Source organism: Pan troglodytes, chromosome 18, assembly GCF_028858775.2.
Source record: "Pan troglodytes isolate AG18354 chromosome 18, NHGRI_mPanTro3-v2.0_pri, whole genome shotgun sequence".
In the NCBI taxonomy this organism is placed as follows: Eukaryota; Metazoa; Chordata; class Mammalia; order Primates; family Hominidae; genus Pan; species Pan troglodytes.
Genome location: NC_072416.2, coordinates 47,433,061 through 47,447,140, shown reverse-complemented (window position 1 = coordinate 47,447,140; position 14,080 = coordinate 47,433,061). Strand labels below are relative to the sequence as shown.

Here is a 14,080-nt window from a genome sequence, read left to right as displayed (position 1 = left end):
TTTTTGGTTTTGTTTTTTGTTTTTTGAGACAGGGTTTCACTAACTCACCCAGGCTGGAGTGCAATGGCATGATCAGAACTCATTGCAGCCTCGGCCTCCCTGGGCTCAGGTGACCCTCCTGCCTCAGTCTCCTGAGTAGCTGGGATTGCAAAGATGCATCACCATGCCTGACTAATTTTTGAATTTTTTTGTAGAGACGGGGTCTTGCCACGTTGCCCCAAGCTGGTCTCTAACTCCTGGGCTCAAGCAAGCCAGCTGCCTCGGCCTCCTGTGCTCACCCTCAGCCAGGCTTCCTGAAACCCATCCTCCGAGGCACACATCTGGGTCAGGAGTAGGTCCCAGGCTGTGTCAGAACCAACGTCCTCCCCTCCTAGCCATTTGGACAGTTTGTACTTCCCCTTTCTTTGCGGTGAGCCTCCTCTCGGTATTTGCTGTCCTCGGGGTCCCTTCCAGCCAGGAGTCACTGCTTTGGGAAAGAAGGCAAGTGTCAATTCTCTCCCCTTGAGGCTTCTTGGCCCCAGGGCAGTTGTGTCACAGCATGGCAAGTAGACAGTGCAGATGGATGGGGTTAGCCCCTGTCAGGTTCCCAAAGTTGGGGCCACATCCTTCCCATAGCCATGGTGGCTCACTCACCTAACTTGTGCCCACTAAAGCAAAGGCCCTTTCCTGAACAGAGAAGACCGTTCCAAAATGGCCAGTGGCTCCACCTCAACCGACAAGCAATGCTGCAGCTTGCAAATGGCTCCTTCTTCAAGCCCTGCCTGAGTGGCGCCTTGAGCCCCTTGAGTCCCTCAGGGAGCAAGCATCTTGGGGCACAGCTCAGGGGCTCCCAGGCATCCCAAGGACCCCCACTTCTCTCGTGGGGAAAAGACAGATTCTACTCCAGGGGGCTGGATGTCACCATCACTGCCCTGGGACCAGGAAGTCTGCTGAGCCTAGGGCTGCTGCCATGCATGGGGGAGGCCCTGGTGCAGGTTGGTGAAGGGCACTGAGACCTTCGTGGGGTGGAAGGGAGACTCTCGATGGGGGATGCCTCTCACAGGGAGAGCATCAAGGCTGCCTGCCCTCCATTTTGCCTGTCATCATCTCCTGCAAATGGCCATTACAGGGCCCAGAGCTCTCCAGAAGGTCGTCCGCCCTGAAATTAAAGCCCAGCCTCCTTGGAGTGTGTCAGAAGCAGGGTGCTGATGGCCCATCTCTCTCTCATTGAGGGGGATTTACATCTGTTAGTAAATTTAAATGATGAGTTAAATGGGGTTTAGATGGCACCATGAGCAGGTATGTCCTCTGCCTAATGACCATGCAGGCCCATTAGCGGTTTCTGAGCTCCTGCATGGGCACGCTAGGGGCAACTCCTCCCCCTGGTGGGGGACATCCCACCACTCTACCCCCACCCTCCCATCCAAGGCCTGGGCATTGCAGAGGACTCAGCCTTGGCAGAGAGGAGGGCATGGGCAGTGGCTGTGATGCAAGCTGGGAGGACGGGGTTCTGCAGTCCCTGTCCCTGCCACCCTCTTCCTGCCTCCCTCTCCCCAGCCTTCTTTCTCTTTCTCAGTTTGGAGAAGTCTCATGCTCTCCAACTCTTCACGATGCAGCAGAGCCAGATGGGTCCTGGGAAGCTGCTGAGCCCAACATCCCACATTAGAGCTGGAGAAGCTGACAGTCCCTGGTTGGGAAGCAGGTTGAGATTCTGTCCCGCCTCCCGCTGAGGTGGACAGAGTGCACCAGAACACAGTGGGTGTCAAGCCTGGCTGTGCGGCATCTCCTGGGCAGCTTTGAACAAATAGGAGCGTGGGTTCTGCCTAGAGCTCCTGATTTCACTGGTGGAGGTGGGGCCTGGGCCTCGTTGTCTCTCACAGGCCCCTAGGTGACGTGGCTCTGAGGTACGCCAGGGTTGGCAACCACGGGGTGGTTCAAAGGAGTAGCTGGGGACTGAACTGCCATCAAAGCAACCTCCATCTGCCTGGCCACACCAACCTAGGGCCACAGAGGGGGCATCCACAGCAGTGACATATATTTGTGTGGTTTTTCTTTCACTAAATATTGCAAGACTCCCAGAAACCCCCTCAAACTGTCACCCAATTATTTTGGGGATACTCCAGGCTTGCCTCCTGTAGACTCACAAACATGTCTGTCACCTACCAAGGGGCACCTATGTCTGCTGCCTAAGCAGTTGTTGGGGTCCCCTGGCTCCTGTCCCCATGCTCTGCTGGATCCCGCACCTGTTTTAGGCACCATGATGTCAGCTAGCCACGCCTTGGGCCCTCCAGGTCTGGCTGTCTCCTTTGGGCCGTCCTCCCCGCTGACCCTACAGTGGTCTCTGAGCACCTCTCCCCCAGTGCTGGTGGGCTGACACTCCCAAACTTTGGAGCTGCAGTGGGCTTCCCATCACTACTGCTCTCTGTTAGTGGCCCCCATGGTGAGGCTACTTGGTCTCACTGTCTTTTGAATTTTGATGAAAACCAAAATTTCAATTTTTGTAGAGAAGCTCTTCTCACTCCCAAGGACTTGGAGCATGAATCCAGGAGGTGTGGTCAGGAGACAAATCTATACCTGCCAGACACTAGAGTCCTGGCCTTTCCCTGCCCTGAGCTCAGACCTTTGTTAAAGCTAAGCTGGTGTTCCCGGCTTTCCCTTTAGAAGGCACTCTATTCCAGGGGGCTTCCCAACCCGTCATGCTGGGAGACTCCTGGTGGCCCTGTCCTGCTCCTTCCACTCCCAATACCCGGATATATTCTGTTTCTATCAGGAGACATGATTCAGGCCCAGGTTGTCCCTTCAGGGACCCCAGTGTCTTGAATCAGAGTTTCATCTTTAGGAAGCATTTTCCTATATTCTACGTTGGTGGGAAGTTTGCAGTTGAGATTAGGCTCTGGCTTGCATCATAACCTGTTCCTGCCCCACATTCTGCAGGCCTTTCCATTGCTCCCTCTCACCCTCATGTTCAGGCCAGCCGTGTGGGCGCACAGGTAGAGATGGTCACACTCTAGGAAGGAAGAGGAGCCATTTTTCCCCAGGACACCATCCCCTCCCCTCTCATTGGCTAAAATGGGGTCACATGCCCACCCTTAAGCCAATCACTGGTAAGGGTCCTGGGACAACTGTGATAGGCTGAGACTTGCGGGAGCCTGTCCTCAGGGTGGGGAGGGGCTGAGCCATCACCCAGCACCAGGTTCCGGTGAGGACCATAGCAACTCCTGTCCGCACTTTGCATACTTACATTAGTTTCCTGAAGGTAAATTGTCACTAGCTTGCTGGCTTAAAGTAACAGAAGCCCAGAAATCCAAAATCAAGGTATCCGCGAGGCTGCACTCCCTCTGAAGCCTCTGGGGACAATCTGGTCCTTGCCTCTTCCAGCTTCTGGTGGCACCAGGTGTTCTTTGGCTCATGGCCACATCCCTCTAATCTCTGCCTCTGTCTTTGTGTCTCTTCGCTGTTTGTCTCTTATAAGGATACTTGTCATTGAATTTAGCCCAGGATGATCTCAGGATCCTTAAATAATTACACCTACAAAGACCCTTTTCCGTATAAGGTAACATTCACAGATTCCAGGAGTTAGAATGGGGACATATTTTTTTGAGGGCCACCATTTAACTCGCTTCAGTATTCGTTACCTCTGTCAGCAGAGACAAGGGTGGCACACAGACTACTCTTGGTAGACAAATGCCAGCATAGCTGAGGATCCAACACAGCAGGGCCACATGAGACTTTGGCAGTGCTGCCTGGCCTGGTCATATGGGGCCTGCTTGGAGGAGGAGGAGGAGGAGGAGGAGGAGAAGGAAAAGTTGTGTCTGCTTTTGAGTTTACTTCTAACCCTCTCCGTGGTTTATTTTCCCCACTGTCCCATTTGGTCTTGACTTCCTGAATTTTTCTGTGATTGCAGAATTCTCCCATTGTGCCTTGCCCGACATCTGAGAGCAGTAAGTGGTCTGCCTGGCATTGAAAAGGAAAAAGTTTCTGGAAGACCCACCTGGGGCTAGAAGCCTTGAAGTTGCTGTGGGTCTGGGGCTTGTGAAGGGAAGCCGGAATGGGGGAGGGCTGCGTGGAGGCAGGGGACTGGCCCTGAAGGCCAGAGATGATCTCCTGGGCTACAGATCCCAGGCCCCTGGGGTGGGATGGTGTGTGTGTTGGGGGCACCTGAGTTGCCCACCTCAGGGGAACTTGGGGGTCCTCCAGGGCCCCAACTGCGAAGCCCCTATTGCTGTTTTTCCTAAGCCCCCAGGCCTAAAAGCTAGAGTCCCAGGGAGAATAAAACAGCCTGAGCAAAAAGGCTCCAAGGCAGTTCAAAGACAGAGAGAGACTGAGGATGAAGTTTTCAAGCCACATCCAAGGGGAGGGCTTTTCATCTGCCAGCCTTTGAATCGGGAATCAAGGCGGGCAAAGTTACTACCAGGTTAAAGTTTAAATGGCACAGAAAGGGGAGACAGGAAGATGAAACGACGGCCGTCTGGCCAGGGGAACAAAGCCGGAGCCCAGCCTGGCCACCTGGCCGCAGAGGCGCTGAGTGGTAGCAGTCCCAGCCAGGAGGGGCTGCGACGCTGCCATTGTTCAGCTGAAGAACGAAAGTAATTGAAAGGAAAGGTGAGCCAAGGAGAGGCAGCCGGTGCGTATGACTGCCTGGATTGTTAGAAAATAATTTAAAGGGAACAGGCCTATCAAGCAGTTTCTCTTATGGAAATGCCATCATTGAAGAGAAAGGAAGGGGAGGGTGGGGGAACCTTTCATTCTTTGAAAAAGCGTGAGTTTTTTTCCCCTCACCAAATATAGACTTGAATATTATTTGAAATCCCGTCATTTGGCAAACTTGCTTTACTCCCTAACTACCTAGGCTGGGGGCCCTCCACAAAACCTTGAGACTTTGGGAACCCTGATGTTTGGGGGGAAACGGGGATGACATGGCTGCATAGCCACAGGATTTTCACTATGACACCGGGAAGCTCCCTGCATCCTCAGGAAGCCCAGCCCTTGTTTAACTTCCTCCCTGGTTCTGCCTGCAATCCTTACCTCAGAATCGCCCCGGAGCACTGCTGCTTGACTACCTACCAGCTGTGATTTCTGGGGTCTTGAAGACACAAATAGGTGAGTTAGCATGCTGCCCCAGGGGGTGCAGGTGCCCCTTACACCCCTACCTTTCTAGATGAAACTTCCCTGTCCCCAGTATTTGACTGTACACAGGGGGAAAAACCCTGATAACGTTGTTTTAATCTTCTGGAGCTAAAAGACGTGTTCAAAATTGCCAGCATTAGTCAAGCACTTATTATGTGCCAGACAGAGTCTAGTGAACAAAACACAGACCCCTATGTTTAGGAACCTTTAGTCTAGTTGAGGAGGTGGACAAATAAATAAGCAATAACAATATAGATGAATAAGAACTGTGATAGATGAAGCATTATGGCTGTGGGGGGTCCATAGCAGGAACACTTAACCTGGTCTGTAGGCCATGAGGGAAGGCTTCCTGGAGGAGGTGACACGTGGGCTGAATTGTGAAGATTTATGAGCTATTAGTGAGGGAACTTCTACTTCCAGCCAAGATGGAGTAACAAGAGCCATATTTACCCTTCTGCCTGAAAAAACTGGACGAAATGTATGAAATGGTGGTTTGTAAGACACTGGACATTAAGGAATACAGGACAGTGTTCCCTGAGAGAAGAGAGGCAAATGATGCGAGCCCTGTGATTGCACCAGCTTACTGCCTTGAGAGGGCTTCTGAGCCATGGCACAAGGAGGGGGAACCAAAGAGGAAGACTGGTAGGCCTCCTGAGTTGAGGGGACAGAGCTGAGAGTCAGGACCAAGGTGGTGAGAGTCTGCAGGCAGGAAGGTCTAAGAGGAAAGAGCTGCACTCAGAAAGAGCTCTGGAGATTCTGCTCAAGTATTCGGCAGAAAATCAGTCAGCATGTGCATGTGAGGGAACTATCTGGAGCTTGGGAATTAATCATTCAGAGGATCAGAGTGAAGAGTATCTGGTGCTCACACAAAGAATAGTGCCTGTTCCGGCCAGCCAGACTAGAGGACCTAATAATTCACAGGGATCGAGTAGGGCCCTCAGGAAACTCTTGCCTCAGTAGTGGGAAATGATTAGCCTTAGACTGAGCCCTATTCTGGCCCCACCTGGCAAATCTAGAAAATAAGACCCCAAAGGATGAAACTGTCTCCAAGTGCTTTAACTGCATCCAGAACAAAGCTCAAGAATATTTATAGGAATACAAACGTGCCCAGCACCTAGAAAGGTAAAATTCATTATGTCTGGCATCCATTTACAAATTACCAGCTGTGCAAAGAAGTGGGAGAATATGACCCATGATGAAGAGGAAAATCATTCCATCAAAACTGATCCAGAACTGATGTAAATGTTAGACTTAGCAGACAAGGTCATTAAAACAGATCTTATGATTGTATCCTGTATGTTCAAGAAGTTAATTAGAAATAGAGAAAACATGAAAAAGATGCAATCAGACTACTAGAAATGAAGACTACAGTGTCTGAGACTGAAAAGTGCACGGCATGGAATTAATAGGAGATGACACATTGCAGAGGAAAAGCCTGGCGAACTTGAAGACATAGCCATATAAACTATCCAACATGAAATAAAGAGAGCAAACACAATTTTAAAAAATACATTGAAAGAGTATACGTGAGCCATGGCACAACGTTCAGTGGTCTAATATACATGGAATTGGGGTGGCCCAAAGCGAACAGGGCAGGAATAGAGGCCAAAATTTTTCCAAACTTTATGAGACCCATAAACCCACAGATCCAAGAAGCTCAATGAACTCCAAACACAAAAACATGCAGAAAATGGTGGCACATCAAGTTTAAGTATCAAAGAACTGTCAAACCAGAATTCTATTCCTAGTGAAAATATTTTTCAAAAATGAAGCAAAATAAAGATTTGTTCAGACACACAAAAGCTTAAGGACTCCGTTTTAAATGGAAATACACAAATAGGGTTAAAAGTAAAAGGATGGAAAAAGGTATAACATGCTAACAGTCATCAAAAGAAAGTAGATAAGGTAGATTTCAGACCAAAGAATATTACTAGGGTAAAAAGGTCATTTTATAAAACTAAAGGGGTCAGTACATTGAGAGGATATGACAATTCTAAATTTTTATATACCCGTTAACAGAGCTTCAAATAATTAAGGAAAAAATAATAAGACTGCAAGAGAAATAGACAAACCTGCAATTATGGACAGAGATCTTAATACCCCCTCTCAATAATTAATAGACAGAAAATCAATAGGAGTATAGAAGACTTAAACAACTCTATTAACCAACTTGACCAAATTGACCTTTATATAACATTCCACCCAACAATAGCAGAATACACATTCTTTGTAAGTACACACGGAATACACATTGGCCAAGATAGACTGTATTATTGGCCATAAAATGAGCCTTAATAAATTTAAAAGGATTTAAACCATGCAGTGTGTTCTCTGACCATAACGAAATTACATTAGAAATGAATAACAGAAAGATCTTTGGAAAGACTCCAAATATTTGGAAACAAAGTGACACTTTCTATACAAGCTGTGGTTCAAAAAAGAAATCAAAAGGGGAAAAGAGAGTGTGTATATATATATATATATATATACACACACACATATATATACACACACACACGCACACATATATATATATATACACTCTCTTTTCCCCTTTTGATTTCTTTTATATATATGTGTATATATATATATGTATGTGTATATATATATATATTTTTTTTTTTTTTTTTTTTTTGAGAGAGAGTCTCGCTGAGACACCCAGGCTGGAGCGCAATGGTGCGATCTGAGCTCACTGCAACCTCCACCTCCTAGGTTCAAGTGATTCTCCTGTCTCAGCCTCCTGAGTAGCTGGGACTACAGGCGTGCACCACCATGCCTGGCTAATTTTTGTATTTTTAGTAGAGACAGGGTTTCACTGTATTGGCCAGGCTGGTCTCGAACTCTTGACCTCAAGTGATCTGCCTGTCTCAGCCTCCCAAAGTGCTGGGATTACAGGCGTGAGCCACCGCACCCGACTGAAAGAGAGTATTTTTAACTGAGTGGAAGTGATAATACATTATATCAAGATTTGTGAGATATCTCTAAAGCAGTGCTGACACGGAAATTTATAGTACTGAATTCTCATATTAGAAAGGAATAAAGGTCTCAAATCAGTTATCTCATCTTTTGCCTTAAAAAAACTAGAAAATACAAGAGCAAATTAAGCTCAAGATAAGCAGAATAAAGAAAATAAAGATCAGAGTAGACTAATGAAATAGAGCATATAGAGAACAGAAAAACAATAAAACCAAAAGCTAGTTCTTTTAGAAGATCAATAAAAATAGTAAGCCTCTAGTCAGACTGATCAAGAAAAAGGGAAGACAGAAATTACCAAATATCAGCTGGGCATGGTGGCTCATGTCTATAATCCCAGCACTTTGGGAGGCTGAGGCGGGCAGATCACTTGAGGTCAGGAGTTCGAGACAAGCCTGGCTAACATGGTGAAACCCCATCTCTGCTAAAAATACAAAAATTCGCTGGGCATGGTGGTGGGTGCCTGTAATCCCAGCTACTTGGGAGGCTGAAACAGAAGAATCGCTCGAAGCTGGGAGGCTGAGATTGTAGTGAGCCGAGATTGTGCTACTGCACTCCAGCCTGGACAACAGAGTGAGACTCCATCTCAAAAAAAAAGAACCAAATATCAACAATGAGATAGTTGACAACATTACATAATATATAGATATTAAAAGGATAATAAGGGAGTATTATGAACATCTCTCTATCTTAGATGAAATGGACAAAATCCTTGAACATTGCAAACTACCAAATTTCATCCAAGAAGAAACAGATAACCTGAATGGCTCCATGTTTATTAAAATAATTGAATTTGTAATTAAAAACTTTCTGATAAAGTAAGCCCTAGGCCAAGGTGGCTTCACTTGTGAATTCTGTCAAACATTTAAAAAAGCAATAATACCAACTACACACAAAATCTTCCAGGAAATTGAAGAAGAGGGAATATTTCCATCTCATCCTATAAGGCCTGCATTATCCTGTCTTCAAAACCAGACAAAGCCATTACAAGAAAAGGGAACTACAGATCAATATCCTTTATGCACATAGATGCAAAAAATCTAAGTAAAATTTTAGGAAATTGAATTCAGTGACATATACAAAGGATAACATATCATGACCAAGGTGGTTTAGTATTAGGAAATTGATCAGTGCAATTCATTTTATTCATAAACTAGGGAAAAAATGGTATGATCACTTTAATAGCCACAGAAAAAAACATTCAATGAAATTCAATACCCATTGATGATTTTTTAAAAAATCTCAACAAATTAGGAATAGAAGAAAACTTCTTTAACTGGAAAAACCTGCAGGTAACATCATACATAATGAAAAATTGAACGTATTTCTCTTAAGGAACAAGTCAAGAATGTCGTCCCTCACTGCTTCTATTCAATATTGTACTAGAGGTGCTAGCCAGTGAAATAGGGGGAAGACAAAGAAAGAGAGAAAGAAGTAAAAACGTTTGCATTTGCAGATAACATGATCGTCTGTATAGAAAATCTGATGACACCTATAAAACAGCCACTAGGACCAATGAAGATATTTAGCAGGGTTACAGAATACAAGATCAATATACATAATCAGTTGTATTTTTATACACTAACAAGGAGCCATCAGAACTTAAAATTTTAAATACCACTTACCGTAGCATCAAAAACCATGAAACACTTAGAGATAAGTCTGAGAAGAGACGTGTAAGATCTGTACACTGGAAACTCTAAAACAATGCTGAGAGAAATTAAGGAAGATCTAAATAAATAGAGACATGCTTTGTTCATGGGTCAGAAAACTCAATATTTTTAAGATGTCAGTTCTTCCCAAATTTATCTACAGATTCAGAGCAACCCTAATCAAAATTCCTGTAGGCTATTTTGAAGATTCTCAAATTGATTTGGAAATGTAAAGGGAGCTAGAATAGCCAAACCAATTTTGAAAAAGACAAAGTTGGGACCAATATTATCTGATTTTGAGACTGAGAATAAGGCCATAGTAATCAAGAGCCTGTAGTACTGGAGTAAAGACGGAGAAAGAGATGAATAGAACAGAATAGAGAACCCAGAAATAGAGCTCTGTCTCTACATGTGGACAACTGACTTTTGACAAAGGTGCAAAGGTGATTCAGTGAGAAAAGATAGTCATTTCAACAAATAGTGTTGAAACAACGGATGTCAATACACAAAATAAGTCAACTCTGATTTATACCTTACACATACAGACTTTGACACAAAATGCATCATAAGCCTAAATGTAAAATATAAAGCCATACAAATTCTTTAAGAAAACAGGAGGAAGCTTTTGTGACTTTGGATTGGGCAAAAGTTTCTTAGAGAGAACACAAAAATCATGACTCCTAAAAGAAAAAAAAAGATACGTTAGACTTTAAAATTTACATTTTAAAGATACATTTACATTAAAATGAAAAACTGATGCTCTTTAGAAGCTGCCACTAGAAGAATGAAAGGACAAACCACAGAATTTGATAAAATATTCTCAATCATATATTTGATAACAGGTTTGTTTCTAGAATATATAAAGACCTTTCAAAATTCAATAATAAGAACACAAAACAATGGAAAATGGCAAATGATTTGAACAGAGACTTCACCAAAGAAGATACATGGATGGCAATAAACACATGAAAAGCTGCTCAACATCTTTAGCCATTAGAGAAATGCAAATTCATATCACTAGGAGCTAGCTACCACTGATCATCTATTAGACTGGTTAAGATTAACGAGACAGACCAATTGTTGGTCATGGTGTGGAAAAACTAGAACTCTTTTATTCTGCTGATTTGAAAACAGTTTGGTGGTTTCTTTGAAATTTGAACATACACCTGTCGTACAATCCAACCATGCCACTCCTAGGGTATTTATCAAGATGAATTAAAGCAGGTGTACATCCAAAAACTTGTACATGAGTATTCATAGCAGCTTTATTTTTAATGGCTACAAACTGTCAACAACCTACATATTCATGGATAAGCAAATTGCATGGCATTCATACAATGGAATATCACTTGGCAAAAGAAAGGCATGAGCTACTGATATACACAAGAATGTGGATGGATCTCAAAATAAATGCTTAGTGAAAGAAGCATTTCAGGGATAAAAAGAGTGCATAGCATATGGTTCAATATACATAAAACGCTAGAAACTGCAAATTAATCTGCATAGAAAGCCCATCAGTGGTTGCTTAGCTATGGGGACAAGAGGTGAGTGGGAGGGATTACCGAGCCAGGAGGAAACTTTGGTGGTGATGGACAGGTTTCCCACCTTGATTTTGGTGATGGTTTCATGGGTGTATACATATGTCAAAACTTGTCACATTGAACATTTTAAAAGTGTGCAATTTATTGTGTGTAAATAGAGTCTCACTAGAGCTGTTAACAAAAGTAGAAAGCAGAGAGGGAGAGAGGAGTGGAGGTGCTCCAGGCAGAGGTCACAGCTTCTGCAAAGGCCTAGACGTGAGAAGGAACAGGGCGTCTTGGCTTGGCTGGGGAATAGGGCATGAAATGGGGAGGTGGGAGACAGGAAGGAAGCTGATTATCCTACCCTGTGTTCTATGCCTCATTCAGAAGTCTCCAGGGAGCTTCAGACAGTGTCCAGGCCTGGCCCAATTCTATCTTGTTTTTCTGCCTCTTGTAGGTGCCTGTAACACTCAGCCCCTCCTTGCAGTTGTTCAAATGAGCCAGATCCTGTATGTCAGGGCTCAGGGACTGCAGAAAGGAGGCTGTCAGCTGGAAGAAGGAGAAGGTGTCAGGATCCCAGGTCCACAAGGCCAGATGCTGGAGGTGGAGGCCTTAGGGGCCAGGGAGATGGGCCCCCGAGCCTCCCTCAGAGAGGGAAAAAAGAGGGAGAGAGGGACAGAGAGAGAGAGAGAGAGAGAGAGAAAAATAAAGGACCATGCAGGTTTTTCCATGAGGATGAGAAGACAGAAGAGTCAACACTCCAACCCAGGAGGGGAACTAGGTCAATTCACGAAGCCAATGTGCAGAAAACTTGTTGAGCAGAGTCCCCTTTGCTGAGTGAACTATCAGACACACATCTTAGCCTCCATCCAGCAGAGTCCTCTGGAGCCACTGTAAGTCCAAAAGCCAGGTGCAGAGGCAGAGTTTTGGGACAACTTGTGTATTTGCATGAGAAACGGCAGAGGTAGGGGCAGAGACTGGGGTGAGAGAACAAAAACTTTCCAAAATACCCCACAGTAGCCTGGTCAGCCAGTCATTTGGTGAACTGAATTTCTAGATTGGCTTTTGGCAAAGGGATTTCTGCAAAGCAGTTTTCCACTTCTCTTCCTGTCTCCCACCTCCCCATTTCAGGCCCTGTCCTCCAGCCACTTGGGAGGACAAGTGTCATCGCAATCCCTAAGGGAGGGCAGAAGTCATTCACGGCACTCTACGGAGGGCAGAAGTCATTCACGGCACTCTACAGAAGCCAGAAGATGTGCTTATAGGCGGTGTTGGGTGTTGTCTTGAGCCCACAGTGGGCCTAAGCTGTACTGGGGATGTTCGATGAAGGCAGAGAGAGAAATAAAAGATCATGCAGGACCTTCCATGAGGATAGGAAGACAAGAAAGGTCAACACACAGCACGGCCAACAAGCAAGACAGTCTAAGAATGAACATGGTGACTTAAAAGATGACATGGGGGCTGCAGGGAGGGAGAAACAAACAGGGAGGGAAGCACAAGCCTTGTGAGTGTCTTTTTGGAGAGACAGGACTGAGATGGGTCTCCAAGATAAATTTAGATTTGGATCAGGACAGGAAAAGAGAGAAAGGCCCTGATCTGAGGGTAAGGACGAGATGCACAAAGAGCAGCACATTCTGTAACATGTCAGTAGTGAGTAGAGCTTGCTCTGAAATGATCCTGCATAATATTAAAATCACCCTTGATAAAAGATGTGCAGCCAGTCTGGAAACGCCAACAGTGATTGAGCATATAGGTGATGGGGTTTGCATGTTTGTTAATTTATCTGTTGTTTTTCTTTTTTATCTTTCCACTATGAATATGTAGTACTTGTGCATTTAAAAAATGTTATAAATCTGCAAGTTAACAAATCTAATGCATTTCCCTTCAATCTCATCATCCCAAGACTAGACCTTTTTCGGACAGTGGCTTGAAGACAGACAGGCTCTCCTAAGAGATGGAAGCCCAGGGTGTTCAGCCCCCACTATCTAAGGCCCCCCCACTCCAGGAGCCCCGTATGTTCCTACAAGGCCATAGGCTTAACTGGATGTAGGCCAGGGGTGGGGGAATGTGCTCTGCTTGGCATTGTAAGGTGCCAGGCGCACCTGAGCAGCTGGACAGGTGTGACAGATGCCCTGGATTGCATGGAGCTGGCTGTGCCTGTGCACACACACCCGTCTGCACCCCGTCCTCCCCTCCCTACACCTCCCTGTCTTCCCGGCTAGTTCAGGTGTGGTGCATCTGTGGCCCATTGGCAGCTCTCTTGCCCGCAGTGCACAGGGAGCTGTCAGGTTAAAAGCTGGCTTGCTCGATTTGATCCCACATGCGAGCTGTTTTATTTCCCTCTCTCTCCCTTACACGGCTTCGGTGTGCTTTTATAAATATTTCACTAGCCTTGCTAAAGTCTATTTCATCTCCTCTCTTAAATTTATTAAATATAAATGCAGCAACAACTCTACCATAAGTCTCTCTTTGCTGTCAAAATCTCAGGCTCCCATGGAAGTAAATATAATTTGCTTTGTTTACTGTAGGTAACTTGGAGCCCTATCTGCTGTCTCAACATCCCCTAAGCACCCCCAAATCTCCCTGTTTTTGTTAGCAGGGGTCTGTCTCATCCCAATGTAGTGCACAGGGACACGGGTCACGCTTTGAAGAGGGCGTGACAAAGGGGCTGTTCTCCGACACTCGCATGGCAGGGAATTTCTTGGTCCGCTGGTCCCTCAATGACACAATCAATGAGTAAAGGGGGATACCTTTACTCATCACCTCAGACCTGAGCACGCCCTGGGCCCCATTTGGGCAGAGCTTTGCTCTTTGCTTTTCTTTTAAAGT

The 14,080-nt window shown here is 45.4% G+C and overlaps 1 long non-coding RNA gene across 1 annotated transcript; it reads left to right on the top strand.

The window, feature by feature from the left end:
* Window positions 1–3,103: 3,103 nt before the first annotated feature.
* On the top strand, window positions 3,104–13,119 carry LOC107968841 (uncharacterized). Its single transcript, XR_001710343.4, has 5 exons — window positions 3,104–3,235; window positions 3,884–3,920; window positions 4,216–4,581; window positions 5,010–5,079; window positions 12,383–13,119. It is a non-coding gene; the product is annotated as an uncharacterized LOC107968841 (long non-coding RNA).
* The last annotated feature ends 961 nt before the right edge of the window (window positions 13,120–14,080 follow it).